Source organism: Spodoptera frugiperda, chromosome 22 (assembly GCF_023101765.2).
Source record: "Spodoptera frugiperda isolate SF20-4 chromosome 22, AGI-APGP_CSIRO_Sfru_2.0, whole genome shotgun sequence".
Taxonomy (NCBI): Eukaryota; Metazoa; Arthropoda; class Insecta; order Lepidoptera; family Noctuidae; genus Spodoptera; species Spodoptera frugiperda.
In genome coordinates, this window is record NC_064233.1 from 1,864,864 (window position 1) to 1,885,708 (window position 20,845).

The following is a 20,845-nucleotide window of genomic DNA, read 5'->3' on the forward strand; positions in this document are numbered from 1 at the left end:
CTCGCCTCGGCCAAGGCGAGAGGGAGTGTCAGACTCTTACTGACTAAAAACCACCCCGTTCCTACTCAAGCCTATCGAGCCGGAGCCCCGGTTAACCCGCTAAATAGTTCGCAGCTCCGGAGACGATAGATCCTTTTTTTTTTTTTTTTTTTTTGGGGGGGAAAATCATCCAATGACTTTTCTCGCCTTGGGCGAGGCGAGAGGGAGTGTCAGACTCTTACTGACTAAAAACCACCCCGTTCCTTCTCCTGCTTTTCGAGCCGGAGCCCCGGTAAACCCGCTAGGTAGTCCGCAGCTCCGGATCAGGCATCAGCCCTGCTGGGCCCCATCTGTGGTGGTCTGATGGCTCTTTGAGGCGCGCGCGGAACGCGACGCGCCGCACGCACGGGTCTGGTTCTGTTCGGGCGGTGAGCTACCCTTGCTCGCCGTCCGCAGGCCTGCACTTACGGTGGCCGGAGATCGTCTCGCGATCCCCGACGCCCGGACTGTCTCTCGCGACGGCTGGGGCGTGAGGAAGTTCGTTCCCTCACGCGTCCCGCCTCCTCCTTAAGTAGCATGACTGCTTCGCAGAAGGAGGAGACGGCATCCCAGTCCCCCTCGCTCCGCACCATGGCTCGTACCAGTGCCGGGCGCGAGAGGTCGCCGTCGCAGACGACGATAGATCCTACTGTGACATTACACAATAAAAGCTACAATACTTAACAAAGAAAAAAACTCAAGTGATTTTATCCCCCACAATATTTTGTCACACCATCCAATATTGCGAGTCAGCACTCTCGCGAAGGTGTCGGGTTCGATTCCCGGTAACGTGACACGCTTGTCGGGAACTACTTCCGTTAGCTTTCACGTCCGGTCGAACTTTGTGGAGGTAGGTAGATGTCTTTTATTAATAAATATAAATACCGTGTGATAGTATCGAGATATTTGACGTTAAAGGTGTCAGACATTTTGAAAAGTTTAAGAGTGTAATTTTATATGGAACGGCTTTGTGTTGCGATGAGATTGTGTGGAACCCGTTTTTAATCCATACTTATCAATTTAGATGATCTTAATCTGTGAGATTTTTGACATGATCTTGAGCTAGATAATTTTGTATTAAACGTTATGTATTTTGTTCCGCTACTAATAAAATCTACAGGCAGAAGTGGTGACGAACATAATTTCCAGTCTTTAATTTGATTCTAAGATTAATGAAAGCATTATCAAGTCATTTTTTAACCAGCTTCTTTCTGCCAGTGGCTTCGCTTGCGGTCCCGTAAGATAAAACGTGTCCTATGTGCTCCAGACCATAATCTACTCCTGTTCCAAATTTCATTCCGATCTCTTCAGCCATTTTGACGTGATTGTGTAACAAACATACACATAAACTCACAAAGACTTAGTAAGATTAAGCCGAAAAACATGTCCATTCTTTGGCAATATAAACTCGAACCCTTTTAAAATATAGACACGATAAAAAAACTGTCCAAAAATGCACTTTATAGACAATCCTACCTACCCCTCATAGCGAACAGTGGGCATACAAATAATTATGCGTCCATGCACCCCAAGTACCGCGTATAGAAGGACCGAATTATATTATCATTAGAGTTATTATGTCCGCCTGTCTGTCCTATGATCGACTTCATAACGACTACCATAGGTACGCAAACTGAATATTTATTATTTAATATTGTATACAGTACGTGGCGATAAATACTGCACATCGACTTTTCGAAAGAGATTTATTTTAATGGTATAGGAAGGAAAACGAGCTGATGGATCACCTAATGGTAAGCAATCGGCGTCACCGACAACCTGAAACACTACGGCGTTACAAGTGCGTTGGCGTTGCAAACCTTTTGGGGGCTAACCCCTAAAATCTTGCGGAGGGGAGGAGATTCGGGTCTTCGGGTAAAACACAATGTAAATGTTGTTTATGTGAGGCCATAGTATCACTCTGATGGAACTGGCTTAATAATGTCGACGCAATGGCTTTCCTACATGATCACACTTTTATGTGTTTTTATCATTTATTTGTACAAAAACTTGTCTTATGATTCGAGTACAGTGCCTGTCTAGCTTTGACGACTTATAATTATGAGCAAGTATACACATTGACATCTTTTATTATTATTTATCTTACTTCCACACAGGTAAGAATCTTATAAACTAAGCCCCACAAAACCGTTGCAATCGTTTGACTGTGCTGTGGGGTCGATGAGCCTATTTAAGTGCAATATGCAATATTGACTGCACGGTTGGCGCGGTGGATGGGCAACTGGCTGCCGTGCAACGTGTCGTGGGTTCGATTCCCGCACGGAACAACTCTTTGTGTGATCCATAAATTGTTGTTTCGGGTCTGGGTGTCACGTGTATGTGAACTTGTATGTTTGTAAACGCATACACGACACAGGAGAAAATCCTAGTGTTTGGCCCCTTTTTTTTTTAAAGAAAACAATATTGCTAAGGTTCTTGGCCGATTGTTCCTTTCCAAAGGTGGATGTGCAATATTTAAAGCCAGATAGTGTAATGTAGTGCTTAGCATTGGAACAGAATTCGGTGGCCGAGTAGAGGCCGCGTGGGTTCGTGCTACATTTTAATGTGTCTGGATTTGTTGCTACAACTAGATTGTTTTGTAATTAGGATTATACGGAATTATTTTGGTCTTTTGAGGCGAGAAATAAATGTTTTGGGTTACCATGGATTTATTAATTCTGAAAGCCATTTTAAATGAGTATAAATAAATTAATAACCGAAATATTTCGGGTTTTTTCAAAGCAAGTCTTAAACTTCGTATAGAAGGACCAACTTAGGACCAAAATAAGCGCCGATAAAAATAAATAAAAGAGATCGCTCAGAAACAATTCCAACAAAAAGATATTGCATGAAAATTGGACGCTAGACAAGACATAGAAAATACATAACTAATCAATTTTCTAACACAACGCAGCCTTCTAAGAATCGAACACACAGTTCTAACACCATATATTTTTTTATAAACAGACACATTATTATGCCACCTCACCCACACTTATGCCATAAAAAATGCACCATCACTTGACGCGTCTTCTAATTATTTCTACTCGCGAGTCACATCGATTTTTTCGCGACATCGGTTAGCATGAAATATTTATTGCCAAGTTGAGCTGACGTGGCTTTAGCCTAGTTGTGAGGCCCTGGACGTTTGTCACTGGCTAGTAATTTTCTAGTATTATAGGCTAGTAATTAGGGTCGGTTATGCGCTGTAGAATAAAGTATTGTGTCTTTGAAGCGCATTGGAGTTATGGACTAGAATCTATTTTGCTATTTAGCTGTGTGGTGACAGCAGAGTAGTATACATTTGACACCGGCGCTGGTCTTTCCGTGGGTATCGTAAGAGCCGACTAAAGGACCACATATTTAACAGAGACAGGGCTGCAGCATTTTATGATAAAGTTTATCACACTAGTACTATAAATGTGATTTTTGTTTGGACGTTTATCTGCCAATCACGCTGAAACTATTGAACGGATTTTGATGAAATTTGGTATACAGACAGGGCTAAAAGCTGTCCCTGTCGGTATACCAAATTTCATCAAAATCCGTTCAGTGGTTTCAGCGTGATTGACGGACAAATATCCAAACAAAGAAACTCTGACATTTATATTAGTAGTATATTAGTGTATTGGCCTATATGATCATACTATCCTACAAATATTATAAATGCGAAAGTTTGTGAGGATGTAATCATAATTTGTTACTTTTTCACGCAGCAACTACAGAACGGATTGTTTAACACAGAAATAGACTATGGAATAACCCATTGGTTGCTTTTTATTCGGGCGATGAAGTCGCTAGCAAAAGTTAATCTGTTATGGGACTTGAGTGAGTAATTCAATATCGAGTTGTTTGGTATTTTAGGGCGCGGTGTGGTTTCAAATCTATGGTTTATATTATAGTGAGTATTTTGTCTCAGATACATTTAATGACTACTTAAACTATTTCTTCGGAGCTGCGGACTATCTAGCGGGTTTACCGGGGCTCCGGCTTGAAAAGCAGGAGTAGGAACGGGGTGGTGTCGCCTCGCCTAAGGCGAAAGACATGATTTTCCCCCTTTAAAAAAGCAAGGAATAGTTTTTCTGAAAACAATTGCTAAGGACTAACTATCTCGCGTTTGGCTGAACTGAACTTATTTTGATGAGGTTTTCAGCTTACTATTTTTCAGACTGAGGAGAAGGTTTTAGGTATAAAAACCGACCAAAAAAAAATTGAAGGTCGCATTTTAAATGTTGAAGGCGGTCCCCTTTTTTGACCCACATCCCAAAAAAGAGGAAGATTTCTATTCAGCCGGTATGTTTCTTTTTAAATAACGTTTTATTGAAGTCGTTTTAAACTGATATTATGGTGTCTTACAGTTAACAATCTTAACATTGAATACATACATATGATAGGTACCATCTCAAAAACATCTGGATTGAGGTAAAATCTAGTGCATGTTGCATTAAATGACATAATTGTTATTGTAAGACGCGTTAGTCATCCGAAGGTCACGCGTGCATCGCCAGGGTTAAGTGATGGCGTGCAAGGTTTGGAATATGATGGGTGTGCGATTTTTTCTTTGAGTTGTTGTTAAATGTAATTTTGTTGTTGTTTTTGATGATGTGTGATTGTATATTTACTGTATTGAGAGAGAAAATAGTTATTTTAACCTTTCATGTACCGAAACGTGGATTTACGAATGACACAATGTATTTTCTATTATATCTTACATACATAGAGGTTTAAGATATCTGTAGTTTTATTTACCAAGTTATTCATTTAAAAAATCTCCAATAATTTGTCTATAATAGACATTATTTTCAAAATTGATTTATAAACTAAAACTTTTGCACACTCTGCTAAGCACAAGGTACAAGATACAATGTCTGCATGTTGCAAACTCTTAATTTGCATTTCACCGCCGTACTCAGAGACATTTAATGATTACTTAAACTATTCCTTAGTAACGATTTGTCCTGAAAACTATTGCTAAGGACTGGGTTAAGTAATCATTAAATGAATCTGAGTACAGCGGTAAAACACAAATTAAGAGTTTGCGAGACTCGCACATTGAATCTTGTACCTCGGGCTTGGCATTGTATGCTTTGCCTCGTGGCAAACATATAAGACAAGATATCTTTTTCCTTAAAAAAAATAGATAATGTATATCGTAGATAACAAACAAATACATTTTAAACTACGTGTTTTCTATTTTTATAGAAAAGATAAACACAGTTTGATAATTCAGACTAAAAAAATTAGCATTGAACTAAAATCTTGCTAACCAAACGTCTTAATTTTAATAGAAAAATGAATAAATTCCAAAATTACCTTACGTCCCTCAAACAAATTAGTTTCAGCGAGTTTGGAACAAAAGAAAAACTTAAATTTTCATTATAGTTTTCCAAACTTAAATTGGTATTTAAAACTATTTGCCTAATTCTTTCGAAAACTTATCTCATAAACAAATTAGTAGACATACACATTACGAAAATACCAAAACAACAAAAAGGAAAGATTTTTTAGCCAAAACAAAAAAGACGTTACCGAAAAATTCCATTCGAATAAATTTCAAAATTCAAAAAAAAATCCATTCAAAATACGACACTCCTGCGTAAAACGGCCATCAGAAAAAAAAAACTTCTAAACACAAAAAATCCGTACATAGGTAATAATCGAACAGACAAGAAAAGCCTTTGTCACCGAATGCATTCCAGAAAAAAAAAAAAACAAACCACACAGACACACTAGCGACACATACACTTCCAAATTCGAACACTTTAATAAAAATCTTCATCTAATCCGCACGTCTTGGGCGCAAATTAATAAAAAATATTAAAAAAGAAATTATGTACACTATCGCGGGTTTGGCTGGACGTGGAACAATCATGTGCAAACGTAAACATGCGAGACAATGCTGGCTGTAAAGTCAACACTAGATAACAAGTCACTTTGTTACATCACACAAACTTTGTACGTGTTTCGCGACGGAGCGCCGTACGTCCGCGCGGCGCGGCGGCGGGGATACTACTGAACCGCCATGGCCGCTTGCCGCTCACTTAGCGGGCAGTGTTGCTATATGCGATTGGTTAATCTCCCTGTTCATAAGGGATTTTTGGTTCGAAGTTTCGTTTTTGATTAGTGTTTTGGGGTTTTGGTTGGATGTTGTGGGGAAGATTTAGATTAATTAAGTGAGTAACATCAAAATATAGAAAAACTGCTTAACTATAATAAATAAAAATAAAAAATAAAAATGATTTTATTGTTTCTCAAACATTGTCATGCATACACGTGATTGAGACGTCCCCAGTAAGTTATAAAAATACTTGTGATGGGGTCGCCTCGCAACTTCCCTCTCTTACTTACTAATTTTACAATGTTGAGTAGAGTCCAGTATAATAAAGAAATAAGGCGAATGATTTTAGAAAAGAGAATTCGGCAGCTCGGTTAGTGTGCGTGTATGTATATGTGTGTGTGTGCATGCTGTTATGCAGTGTGCGTGTGCGTGCAGTTATGCAGTGTGCGTGAATGTGTATGAATAGGATAGGTGTGTGTAAGGGTGTGAATTTGCATCAGTGGATGTGGTTTGAGTAATTCTGTAAGTTACGTTTTGGTGTTTAACAGATTCGGGTTAAGATTAATTCTATTTCCTCATAACTTTGTGTTTTTAGCCAGTCCGTTACCGTCTTTTTGCAGTCATATAGTAACATAGGATACATATTCAATTTAAGGTTGAGTTTATTATATATATATGTCGATTGTGTGTTATACTGTCGTCTAGCAAAGACAGTACGAACCGTTGGGGAGTGGGCCACAATATCTTTCCGTCTCCTATCAAGATTTGCTGGGTTAAAAAACAGTGTTTTATGCAGGTCTAAAATTATGTTCAGAAGATACAATTTTCTAACAGTCAGCAGACCGCTAATCCTATAAAGATTATCTGTAGAGTACTTGTAAGGTTTAAAATACATGACCTTGATGAGAGACCTCTGTGCTCTTTCTACATCCAAAAATTTGATTTTTGTGGCACCTCCCCAGATCGGAATACAATATGTTATCACTGACTGGGCCAGGGCAACATATATTTTATTGAGTATTTGTGCTGGCATTATGTGACGCAGCGCTTTAAAAATCCAGATAAGCTTTCTAACCCTGGTCATAATAATTTCAATGTGAGGGTGCCAGGACAATCTTTGGTCAACTGTTATACCCAGATATCTAGTGGAACTCACTTGCTGGATGTTTTGACAATTACAATTAGATATCTGTAGTAGGTTGGCACACCCATGAATCACGATCCCAAAGTCAGCACCTGGCTGTGTCCTTTGATTAGGTGTGAAGCAGATAAAGTTAGTTTTATTTATATTGAGGGTTAAAAGATTTGCATTTAGCCAACTAGCTATTTCCTTTAGACCAAGTTCAGCAGTAACTTTCAAAGTATTCCATGATGTACCAGTAAAAACTACCGCAGTGTCATCAGCATAGGAGAAGATCCGCCCGCCACTGCTCCGAATATTACATAACTCGTTAATATAAATCAAGAACAGTGTCGGGCCGAGCACACTTCCCTGCGGGACTCCGTAGGTTATGTTTTCTTCGTCACTTATCAGGTTACCAATTTTAACTTGTTGTATTCGATCACACAGATAGCTTTTGAAAAGTGACAGAGCCACTCCTCTGATGCCGATGGTTTCAAGCCTGTGCAGAAGGATAGGGACAGAAACGGTGTCAAACGCTTTTTTAAGATCTAAAAAGACTGTTAGGCATTTGTTTCCTTTATCCACATTGGTAATGATTTCATTAGTCAAGGCCTTAACAGCATCTTGTGTAGATCGCCCCCGCCTAAATCCGTATTGAGAGTTGGATAAGATATCGTGTTTGTTTAGGTAACTGATAAGTCTGTTATTTAATTTTTCTATTATTTTAGAGAAACTTGTTAGTACGGATATCGGTCGGTAGTTATTGACATCGCTCATATCCCCCCCCTTGTGCACAGGAGTAATCAGTGATCGCTTAAAAGAGCTTGGAAATTTTCCGGTTGCAAAACATAAATTAGCTAATTGGCATATTAATGGTACAATAAACTCCCTAGAGATTTTCAAGAACTTGGTCGGAATACCGTCCCAGCCAGGTGAGCTCCCAGAATCAAGACCCATCAGTATGCCATCCACTTCTTGTGGGTCGGTGTCAAGTAGTACAAATGAGGCAGCCTGGGAGTGTGAGTTTAATGTTCTGTTAGGGGGACCAAATTTGTTAATTATATCTTCAGCTAAGATTTTACCTATTTTTACAAAGAACTGATTAACACGATTTATTGAATCAAGAGGGTGCGGTGTAATATTTAAAAGATAAGCATTAGAGGATTTGGGGGATGTACATTGTGTAAATTCATTGATTTTTTGCCAAAGTTGTTTAGGGTTTTTCATTGATACTGATAATTGATCTCTTTGATATTTTCTTTTTAATCTTTTAATTAAGTTCACACAAAAATTGCGAAAACGTCTAAATGTGATTTTTAGGATTATATTATGCGGTTCTTTCCTTGATCGTATTTGCATTTTATTACGAAGTTTTATACAGCGCAATGCCCCTACTGATATCCAAGGCTTTAGTGTACGCTTACAACCAGAAATTAACCTAGTCGTAGTATTGGGAAGCAGTGACATTTTGATCGCATGTATCAGTTTATCTGCTATGCTAAGAAAGAAGATGAAAATCATAAGGAAAACCTGAAGAATCCCAATTACTTTGTTCTAGTTATGAAGTTTAGCTACTGATGCTGTAAAGTGATCTTCATTGGGCAAAATATCAGTCTCTGAGATTTTTTAAATAATATTTATAAGCATCCATTTATTACTTCGTAATTTTGAAACTTAATCAAATGAAACACCTAATTAAATAAGACATTTCATTCACAACACAATCTCTCGCCAATCGAAGCAACAGGCAATCCTAATAAAATATCTCAAAATGACAAAAATCCCTAACAAAACTTAAGACGCAGTTAACCACATTAATTCCCAATCTCCCTAAAACCGAGCAACGAAAGCTCTCTCGACGCTGGCAACCGGCTACAAAAAGCGACGTTGCCAATTCTCCGCAGGGGCGCGGGACGCGAGCGTAACAATAAAATGAGGTTAAAGTTTCCGAACACAACTTTACAACGAGTACTTTTTTCGAATTTCGAACTCGATAAACGGTTTCGTTTCATAAAGAATTATATTTTTTTATTTATTTTTTTACTTAGTTGTTCTTTTTTCGAAAGTTTTCGTTCGGAAAAGTTTTCAAAGTTAAGGAGTTTGTATAGTTTGGTTGAATAAGTAAATGTTACGATTATATGTAGTTAGAACAATAGTTTGGAGTTTCTAAGTTGGTGGGTGAGTGTCTATTCAATGTCTTGTACTTTCTAGGCGTGTCTGTGGTGGGACAAAGTTAATAGACATCTAAATAATAAGGCCTATAGAATTATTCAACAAAATACTAAGTTTTACTTATCAGAACAACCTAGACAGGACTTTAAATGTAAATGCTTCCGTGACTCTGTAGTTTCTGTATACCATCAGATGTATGAATGTGGTGGAAGCTAAAGAAGTATGTAAGGAGCGTAGTAGGTGGCGCTCTGTAGTTTCTGTATACCATCAGATGTATGAATGTGATGGAAGCTAAAGAAGTATGTAAGGAGCGTAGTAGGTGGCGCTCTGTAGTTTCTGTATACCATCAGATGTATGAATGTGGTGGAAGCTAAAGAAGTATGTAAGGAGCGTAGTAGGTGGCGCTCTGTAGTTTCTGTATACCATCAGATGTATGAATGTGATGGAAGCTAAAGAAGTATGTAAGGAGCGTAGTAGGTGGCGCTCTGTAGTTTCTGTATACCATCAGATGTATGAATGTGATGGAAGCTAAAGAAGTATGTAAGGAGCGTAGTAGGTGACGCTCTGTAGTTTCAATCTACAATGGGATACGGAAATAATTTTAAGAATGAATGTACATATGTGGTAAAAAGGAAGAATTATGAAAATAAACCTAAACACTGGAGTAGGTAATACGAAAAAAAAAGATTAAAACAAATGCCAATCTACGTGTAGATAATGTAGATAAGGCTGGAAATACGGACAATGATGTAGACAAGGAATCGTCAATACAAATAATTAGGTATGAATCACTGTGTGTTTGTTACTATGCGTTAAACTCAAGAACGGCTGGGCCGATTCGGGAAAACACTTTTTTTAGACCAAAATACGCGTAAATCGTCGAGAAAAATTGTGTGTGATGAAGAGGCAATTTGGGAGATGTAGAAACCAAAATAAGTAGAAACAAAAGTAATAGTTAAATAAAAATCAAAACTAAATAAAACAATACAGCTCCAAATATGATCAATAAACTTAGATTCAAGAGATCTTGCGACAAGACCGCCCATTTTTATCTATTATCGTGACAAAAAACAACAAAAATATCCTGAAATCCTGCAAACCATTTGACCATCAACAAAAAGAAAAGAAACATGAATAGAACCCGATATCTCGGCAACAACTTACAAACAAACACAATCAAAGGAGTACGAGATTAACAAAAATAATCCTGTAGATAATTTGACTAAAGATTACAGTTGCCAACACTTTCAATCAAACATGTCGTGTACGAATATTGATTAATTGCATCACCTGAGAATAATGGTGATAGCCACTGACAATCATAGTAACAGATTATTACAATGTAAGAAACTTAATAATAATAATATCTTAGCAAGCAAGGAAAACCCAATTATAAATGATACGTCAGAAATGAAGAGAGTTAAGAAAGAAAGACAAATAGAAAAAACTGTTATTTGGTACAACACCATGCACAATGGATGGACTTGGTGAGCCATGCTTCGGCATTGCTGGGCCCGCTCGTCCGGAGTGATACTAAGGCCTCACAGAAAACCGACGTGAAACAATGCTTGCGTTGTGTTTCATTGAGTGAGTGAGGTTACCAGAAGGCCAATCACCTAATCACTTCCCAATCTTTCCCAATCCCGATTCCCCAAAAACCCTTAAATTCCTAACCTCCAAAAGGCCGGCAACACACGTCTCTGGTGTTTCGAGTGTCCATGGGCAGTGACGATTGCTTACCATCAGGTGATCCGTCTGCTCGTTTACCGGCTTATACCATAGTAGCATTTAGCAGCAGCATTACGCGACACGCGACACGGTGTCAGCCGCGCTGCTATCTACTTTACTATTATATTTTTTGCCAATTTTTCCTTCACGATTCAACGAAAAACTATAGATAAAAGAAACGTTGATATAATTTGTAGAAGTGCACTACATCAGTGGGCCATCAAACCATAAATAAGTCGAGTTTATAGTTGTTCCAGAGACAATAAAACCGATGGAATTAGATACTCGTTTAATCTGCTCTCCGGCATTCAGACGGTAAATAAACAAATCGAATTTTGTCTTTGGAAAATCTATTATCAACTGATGATGAAACAGTTTATTGAATTTTATTGTAACTTTCGTGAGAAAATTTTTGTTAACAGGAGAAAAAAAACGTTTTCGCTCTTACAGGTAATGAACGTAAACTTTTTGTAACAAATATTACAGTGATAGACTAACAGACCCCAGATCTGAAAACTAGACATTCTGCTGCTTAAAATTATTAATTCCTTGTATTTATTGCATCATTCACAAAACTGCAAGTAACCATGCCAATCCTTCTTACAAAGATTAATCAATCATTAATGAAAACTATCACATTTGGAAAAACTAATCATTTCCTGATTAAATGCTGATCTCAAAAACATTGATAAAGGTTGAGGTTTTGCATGGTAAACGTGTTCTAGAGTGGAGACCGCGACTAAGCAAGCGTAGTGTAGGGCGCCCTCCAGCTAGGCGGAGTGACGATATCCGCAAGGTGGCTGGTAGTGGTTGGATGTGTAGAGCTGAAGATCGAGCTCAGTGGCGTACCATTGGAGAGGCCTATGTCCAGCAGTGGACGAGAACAGGCTGATGATGATTACTTTACTTACGGAATCGAAACGAGACCGGCATTCTGATTGGTCAACTATAATGAAACAACCAATCAGAGCGCCGAACGCAGTCTCGTTTCAATCACGTAAAACAAATTCGTACTAAGCTCTGAAACAAACCTTTTCTCAAACACCTATTTAACATTACATCACAGTAATATGTAAGTATGTACCTATATGCTATGTGTTTGACAGACGTGTGACGGAGGCACCCTACCTGCCACTACCACATCACAGGCAGGACTTAATATCGACATTATATTCTTTTATTATTTTGTCACGGACATTTTGTATGCCATACGTAACTTTCCGATTAATTTCCCAGTAAATGTCGCAGCCTGTATAATCTTAACTGGACATCTACACTACATGAGCTGCTGTTTACATGTGAACATTAGCTCATGACGATACCTAAGTACGTGTGTCGCCTGGACAGTCTACGCTACATGCTTGTTGACTGGACAATCTCTGCACTACACGAGCTGCTGTTTACATGTGAACATTAGCTCATGACGATACCTAAGTACGTGTGTTGCCTGGACAGTCTACGCTACATGCTTGTTGACTGGACAATCTCTGCACTACATGAGCTGCTGTTTACATGTGAACATTAGCTCATGACGATACCTAAGTACGTGTGTCGCCTGGACAGTCTACATCATTGAAAGCTAGAAACTACATGAGCTGTTTCATCCAAATTCATTCTGCAGTTCACGTTTATAAAACTATCCCATATTAAATATGTCAGATAACAAAATGAATCACTTAAAATCATAGAGAGAGCTATACATCCAATTGTTGACTGGACATCTACAGAAAACTACATGACTGCTGTTAAATAAACATGTGAACATTGAGCTCATACGATTACCTAAAGTACGTGTGTCGCCTGGACAGTCTACGCTACATCCTTGTTGATCTGGAGCACGGATCTCTGCACTACATGAGCTGCTGTTTACATAAGAACATTAGCTCATGACGATACCCAAGTACGTGACACATGGATGGGTGTAGTCATTACGCTACATCCTTGTTGACTTTACATAGCTGTTTTTACAATCTCTAAGCAACAGCACTTACAATGAGCTGCTGTTTACATGTGAACATTAGCTCATGACGATACCTAAGTACGTGTGTCGCCAGGACAGTCTACGCTACAACCTTAAAAGCTAGAAACCATAAGAGCTGTTTCATCCAAATTCATTCTGCAGTTCACGTTAATAAAACTATCCCATATTAAATATGTCAGATAACAAAATGAATCACTTAAAATCATAGAGAGAGCTATAAAACAAAAAAATGGGACGCGGCAATTGACCTAGAAACTGGACAATTAATTTGTTTCCATATAGAATAACAGAAATCCTTCAACACTGTAACACGATAGTAGAATTTAACTTTAAATTAAATAAATCGCTTATCAATACAGATTATAATGGTGATGTCATCCACTATCATGGATATTATTTCTAATTATTCGTGTTAGATATGGTATCAGCATTTTTCGTCAACGTTCCTGTGTCGTGGGCAATGAAGTTCACATGATTTCATATTATACATAGCTTTATTTATCGGGCAAAGTATCACTGGGTTTTTTTCTGTATTTTCGAAAAAAATCTCAGTAGTAGCACGGAGTCTAGAATTGTGCCCAGTATATGGCAATAGGCTGACCCGCCTATTACATGGGACTTATAACACAAATGGTGAAAAGTGGGTGTACATTGTACAGCGGCATTACGTGCCATAATGAGCACTTCTGCCTACCCCTTCGGGGATAAAAGGCGTGACGTTGCTTTACATAACTATTTTTATCTTTTAATGTGCTTAGAAAGATCGACTGTAAGCAACAGTCACTTGCCGATCATGTGAATTAAAAAAACAATACGTCATAATTATGAACTGTCAAAATTTGGCGCCATTTAAACTAATATAAACTAACAGCGCTGCCATTCGTTCTAGATGTTTCGTTATAGTTAAAAAATGTAAATATTGTTTAACCAAATTGGGAAATTATATTAGAATATGCAAAATTTGAATATACTACTAAGATTTTCGATAAACAAAAACAATTTCAACATCGTATCAGTGATGAAAGATCACTGTTTTTTTTACAACAAATAATCTATTTGTCCATTTTTATCCTGCAGTAATCTGTGCTTCATAGTAAATTAAGCCATACATACATAACTTCACGCCTGTCTCCCATGGGGGTAGACAGAGACAATGGAACGCCAATTACTACGAGTCTTACATACCTCTTTCACTTCATCAACAGTCATCAGTCTTTCCATGCATGCTCGTCGGTTAAATGTACTTATAATTTTGCCCTTCTTTAATATTAACAACGAATTAATTGAAAACAAAGTCCTATAAATAAAACACATACATACTACGTCTTAAAACTACAGGAATTAATACTAAAAGACGCAAATCACGGAATCCTCTCCGACTCCTTGGAAACACGAGCGAATTTGTTTACAATATAAAAATGTTTTAAGTGGATTATTACCTATTACACATCTATTGTCTGGATTATAAACCGCACAAATTAAGAAGTCGATCAAAACGTGTTACGTCGTACTACAACTGAGTGACTTCTGAACTTAGCCGGCTTATAGTCGGTTTGAGTCACTGACGCGACGTTGCCAGACCGCTCCCCCCGCTTTGAAAGACAGAGACAGATATAGTGCAAGGAGCGAAGGGAGCTTTACTATTACGAGGATAATATTTATAAGAAAAAGTTTTCAGTTTTTGACAAGACGAATTTCTATGAGCTGACATTTTGAAATGCTAACAATGAATGATAAAATGTTTTCATTTATTTTGTTTGTGATGTGTAATTGTTTTGTAACTGATATTATAACACTAATGTTATAAATGTGAAAGTTTGTTTGTTTAGATGTTTGTCCGTTAATCATGCTGAAACTACTGAACGGATTTTGATGAAATTTGGTATACAGACAGGGTATGAGATGATTTGGGTGATATATCCTATCACTGATAAGTTACTTTTTATCCCACGGAAACGCGGGCGAAGTTAATGGCAGAAGCTAGTTATTAATATGGCTAATATACGTACTGAATGATTAATTATGACGTTAGACACGTTTAATAATTACTTAAACTATTCCTTAATAACGATTTTGTTACGAAAACAATTGCTAAGGATTGTAAAAACTCTGTAATACTATTTTTTTCCTATATAAAACTTTTTCCTTTTACTATTTCCTATATAAAGTGTGGGGTAACACACTAGGATTTACTCCTGTATCGTGGGTGCGTTTACAAACATACAAGTTCACATACACATGACACCCAGACCCGAAACAACAATTTGTGGATCACACAAAGAGTTACTCCGTGCAGGAATCAAACGCGCTACACGTTGCACGGCTGCCACAGCACCAACCGTGCCGCACTTTTATCTATCGAAGCACTTTTTTCAAAAAGACGATTAAAAATAAATGTAACGAAACCATTGCGTCTCCCCCCTACACACACCATTAGCGAATATCGTAGATATGAGGCAATGTAATAAAAAATGCAGAAGCTATCGTGTTGCACGGCGCGAGCTAGAAACTTTGGCGCGCCAACTTTGTTACATGGCGAAGTTAGCAGTGAGTTGTATTACGTATTGTTATGGGAAGTGGTGGCTATGGCTTTTAGATAGCAATCTTTAGGAAATATGTTTTTTTTATGGTATAGTGAGCAAATGGACAGACAGATCACCTGATAGTAACCGATTATAGCCAACCATAGACACCCGTGTCACCGGAGGAGTTACAAATGCATTGAAGTTGTTTGTTTTATTCCATTGAGTTCAGTAAGAAGTATAGGTTCAAGTACATGGATGAAGTACATGAGTACAGCGATTTATGATGTATTTATAGATTTAAGCAGTTTGTGATAGCAGAGAATTGGGATCAGAGTTTGAAATAAGCTCACCACTAAACACTTGAAAGTCTGCAGACTTAAAAATATTACAAACAAAGTAAAAAATCTACGATCAGCAGCTCATTTCAATCTCATTATGCTACATGTTTTTTTTAAGTGGGTTAAGCCCGCCACAACCTCCCACACTTCTGCAACTCCTGTGCGCCAGGATCTACAGTAGATACAACCATGAAAACACCGGAACATTGAAGTCCGGCACGTCTCAGGGACATGAATGACTGTCTTGGATCCCGCAACGAAATTAATCAGAAAATTTTATTAGAGGAGAAGATATGCTGCAATAAAACAATTAATTAAACTTTCCTAACCACACAATCAACCTAACAATTCCAAGAAGAAATAACCAGATATAATATAACCTCGCAGAACACCCACAATAAAAACAAGTCTCCTATCACCACATGAATGAATCACGAACCTGACAAAATGATACAAAGAATTAATTTAAAAGAAACAACGAATTAATGCCCATATAAAGTAAATATTGAGTGCGAAGCGGTGGGCGTCGGTTGACCAACACCGCCCACGACACATGAGTGGACTCTATTTTAAGAAGTTCTATAACAAATACTGAATGAATAACAATACTAATCATTGGGACATGAAAATTGAAAACTGGAAAGGATTGAGTAATAGAGTAGTGGGCTGTGGACTACCTAGCGGGTTACAGGGCCGGAGCTGCGGACTACCTAGCGGGTTTACCGGGGCTCGGTTCAAAGCAGGAGTTGGAACGGGGTGGTTTTTAGTCAGTAATAGTCTGACACTCACAGTCACTAATCATTATTAAATATCGGAGGCCCAATAATCCCCCTTCCTAATCTTCCCAATCCCTAATTCTGTAACAACCTTAAAATTCCTAACGCACTTTGTAAAGCCTCTGGTATATTGAGTGCCCATGGGCATTGCTTACCATCAGGTGATCCGTCTATTCGTTTAGCGGGTTATACCATAAAAAATGACAATGACAGTACCAATCTCTATTAGCACACGCAATAAGAACTTGACAACATCGATTGAATTCGTGAAGTGGTTGAAACTTAGTTTCCTACTGTTTCTGGGTTCGTGTCTCGATTGACGACTTTTAGCTGACTATTCAGTCACTTTGCTTTGATATATTGAAAATTTTCAACCTTTCTTTACTATTTCAAAATTTGATATACCAGATTTTATGTACTGTATAAACCGCCGTACTCAGAGTCATTTAATGGTTACATAACTCAGTCCTTAGCAATTGTTTTCGATACAGAATCATTACTAAGGAATAGTTTAAGTAATTATTGTATGTCTCTGAGTATTGCAGTTAGTATTTTACATATAATATTATTTAACATATAAGCCCAATCAGTAGATACATCTGCTCATTTGCCTCCTATCCCAGAAAAAAAAGGAAGATGCACTAATACCATTCTACTTAAAAGCTATTCTAAAGAGGTGATGTTATGTTACAGATACGAAAATAAAACTAATACAGAAATACGAAAAATAGGGCATACTAGTACTCAAGTATAGAGCTAGGTCATTGGTCTAATGCCTAGATTGCCTAGCACGGGAATGAAACATTCAGCTAACAATTACTGAGCTGTTTCCAAACACATTAGCTATTCCACGATACACTACTTAGGCAGTTGTCCCACCGGCAACGATGAACGAGTAACGAGTAGAGCTAGAACTAGCAACGAGTTAAGCGAGACGTGGCGAGCGAGTGTGTAGTTCTGATATTTGTGTAGCTCGGCTATAAGCGAGTGTGCGAGTGAGGCGGGCGATTACTCGCACTACGATACGCACTGTAGAGAAATGACCACTGGTTGCTCGCTCGGCGTTTGTTTTAATCGCTTGGCGAGTGTCGCCGAGCGAGTGTTATCTTTCATAGCTCTTGTCACTCAGCGACAAACTAGTGAAGCGAGCATTCGCCGGCAGTGTGAACAGTCAGCGATCAACTATTTGTATATGCATCTCTTTTGTTTACACGGAAAGTATATCTATTGTACGTTTCTTGAGCGAGAAAATAGCCGATAGTTAGTCGTTCACTCGCCGTTGGTGGGACAACTGCCTTAGATTGGGTTTAGACAACGAAATATGAAAAAAAGGATAGCCATGCTTAAGCACGAATGGGCCGGCTCGACCGGAGTAATACCACGGCCTCACAGAAAACTGACGTGAAACAACGCTTGCGTTGTGTGATTGAGGTTACCGGAGGCCTAATTACCTCCTTTCCTTATCCCCGATTCCTCAATAACCCTAAAATTCCTAACTCCCAAAAAGCTGGGAAAGCACTGGTAACGCCTCTGGTGTTTCAAGTGTCCATGGGCGACTGCGATTGCTTACAATCAGGTGATCCGTCCAATCGTTTACTGGCTTGTTTAATAAAAAAAGTATCTTAGTCAATAAAAATCCCTAAAAAATTCTCATGTCTGAAAAATACTATGCTGTAAATCAGTTCAGCTAAACGCGAGATAATCGTGCCCATACATACATACAGGTCAAACTATGAACCTCCTTTTATTTTGAAGTCGGTTAAAACATCAACCAATACGTTTCTACGTGTGAACCGGGCGCAGTATTAGCAATGCGCGTTGATATTTACTTCTTTGATTGCCTTCTACAGTGGTCGGAATTCGATTAGTAGTGGACTGTATAACGCTAGCGTTCGTGCGGGGTAGGTCATGGTGTTTTTTTAATTATACAGGGTTTCCTTAAAAAATTTCAAAGGTAAATATTCAAGGTATCGTAGCAATTGGCGTTCCATAGTCTCTGCCTACCACTGACAGACAGACTGACGGACAATTCAATTTGACGTTTCAAAAGTGCCTTATTTAGGATTAATTGAAATAAATGCTTTGACTTTAACTTTGACTACCCCAATGGGAGACAGACGTGAGGTTATGTATGTCTCTACTACAACGTCCCGCCTTCTATCCCGGTAGGGGTAAGCAGAGGTGCAGATTACGGCTAATGCCACTACACAATGTACACCCACTTTTCACCATTTGTGGTATAAGTCCCATGTAATAGGGGGTGAGCCTATCGCTATATACTGGGCACAATTGCAGACACCGTGCAACTATTGACAAATTATCGAAAATTCGAAAAAATCCTAGCAATACTTTGCCAGGCCCGGGAATCGAACCCGAGACCCCTTGCCCGACAGTCACACTTACAACCACTCGACCAACGAGGCAGTCAAAAAAAGCTTCCGTTAACACTTTGTTTTACCGGCGAATCGAACTCAAAACCGACATATACGTTACTGAGACTATCCGGTAACCTACCATAGTAAAATAATCACTTAGATACCTACACTACCCCCCATCCCTACCATTACATTACCCAACTCGTGCCATAGATCACCGCTCACAATGGGGTAGCTATAGATACCCATAGACACCCGCTTGCCCTTCCCCGCGGTGTGACGTCACAAAACAAAATGGCGGACGATTCCTTGCTATCTTGTTAGATAATGTTATTGTGAAGCTGATTTAAAATTGTTCAGTAATGTGTATGTTTGATAGTTGATCGAGGAGTTACGGGTTCGATTCTTAGCTTTGGAAAAAATTAGGCACTTGATACGAATGTTTCATCATTGCAAGACCGAATTATGGAATTGGTTAAATCAAATGGGTATATGAATGTTTAAATGCCTCTGTGGTTAAGAGGTTTTAGATTCGATTCCCGGGTTGGGCAAAGTATTGTGTTTTATTATAACTTTCGCGAGACATACTAAATTAATTATTATATTATCGGTTTACTCACGTAACTGTTTGACGAGTGATGACTGAATGCTGCTCATGAATATGAGCCTCTAGCATGACTTGAAACTAGTCGAGTTCCTCGTCAAACAGTGACGCGAGTAAGCCGATAACATAATAATTAATAAAGTATTGTGTTGTTAAAAACTGAATCTGCAATTGCGCATTGCGTATGGTAAGGAAAAAGCCCTAAAACATAGGCTCAATAACTGGTAAAAAGTAGGTTTTACATTTAATACGAGGTCTCTGCTTATCGCCTCAAGCTATACGAGTAATAGAAAGCCAGGAAACGTTTGATATGAAAAATGGTGCATCAAGGTCCGCCTAGCTATTAATTTTCTATCATTTGTGTCAATCAAAATAAACGCTCAATACTATAACACTAGAATTATGTCCTATAGAGACTTAAATAAAAGATATTCAAGGAAACTGTAAAAATGGAAAATAGACGTGAAATACTACTTACAAGAATTTTACTAACACAAATGCGAAAGTTTGTATGTATATTTGTTACTCAATAACGTCAAAACAGCTGAAGGGATTGGAGTGAAACTTGGGACAGGGGCAGATTAGGGTCTAATGGTGGTGGAATAACACATAGGCTAGTAGTAGCTAGTAGAAGCTAGTATTGGATAATTCTTTCTGATCCACAAATACCGTATGTGTATGTGATTTTGTATATAAAAAACATCCACATCACCACATCAACAGTCTATAAGTGGTCACTGCTAACCAAAGGCCTCATCTCACACGGAGAAGGTTTGAGCTTTAATCACCACTTGCTGATCATGACTGCACGGTGGCTGGGCAACTGTCGTCTAATCGTGTCGCGAGTTAGATGGCATAGCACGGAACAACTCTTTATGTAATCCACAAATTGTTGTTTCGGGTCTGGGTGTCATGTGTATGTGAACTTGTATGTTTGTAAACGCATCTATGATATTGGAGAAAATCCTAGTATGGAGCAACATTTAAAAAATAATGTGGGTTTAAAAAAAATAAAAGGCCTTGCTCTATAAGGGATGGCGATTTCAAACCAAAAAAGAAAAAATATTTAAACACAGGACATATCCTAGTAAAGAATACGAATGCAACCTATATTCAGGCTATTTTCAGGCTCCCTCTAATCACGCTA

At 38.4% G+C, this 20,845-nt stretch overlaps 2 protein-coding genes across 7 annotated transcripts in view; one reads left to right on the forward strand and one right to left on the reverse strand.

Annotated features, from left to right (window-relative positions):
- The window catches only part of LOC118279740 (nucleolar GTP-binding protein 1), a 132,104-nt gene that overhangs the window by 57,827 nt on the left and 53,432 nt on the right, over positions 1-20,845 (forward strand). The gene's annotated exons all lie outside the window — the stretch shown is intronic.
- Positions 1-20,845, reverse strand: part of LOC118279742 (protein daughterless) — a 123,894-nt gene that overhangs the window by 39,330 nt on the left and 63,719 nt on the right. For 3 of the 6 annotated variants that reach the window (XM_035599471.2, XM_035599470.2, XM_035599467.2), the window contains exon 1: positions 5,856-6,035. The exons of 2 other annotated variants lie outside the window; for them this stretch is intronic. The gene's annotated coding sequence lies outside the window, so the exon portion shown is untranslated. Of the gene's footprint in view, positions 1-5,855; positions 6,037-20,845 lie in introns of those variants that run through there. One more of the 6 variants, XM_035599469.2, reaches the window with a different exon arrangement.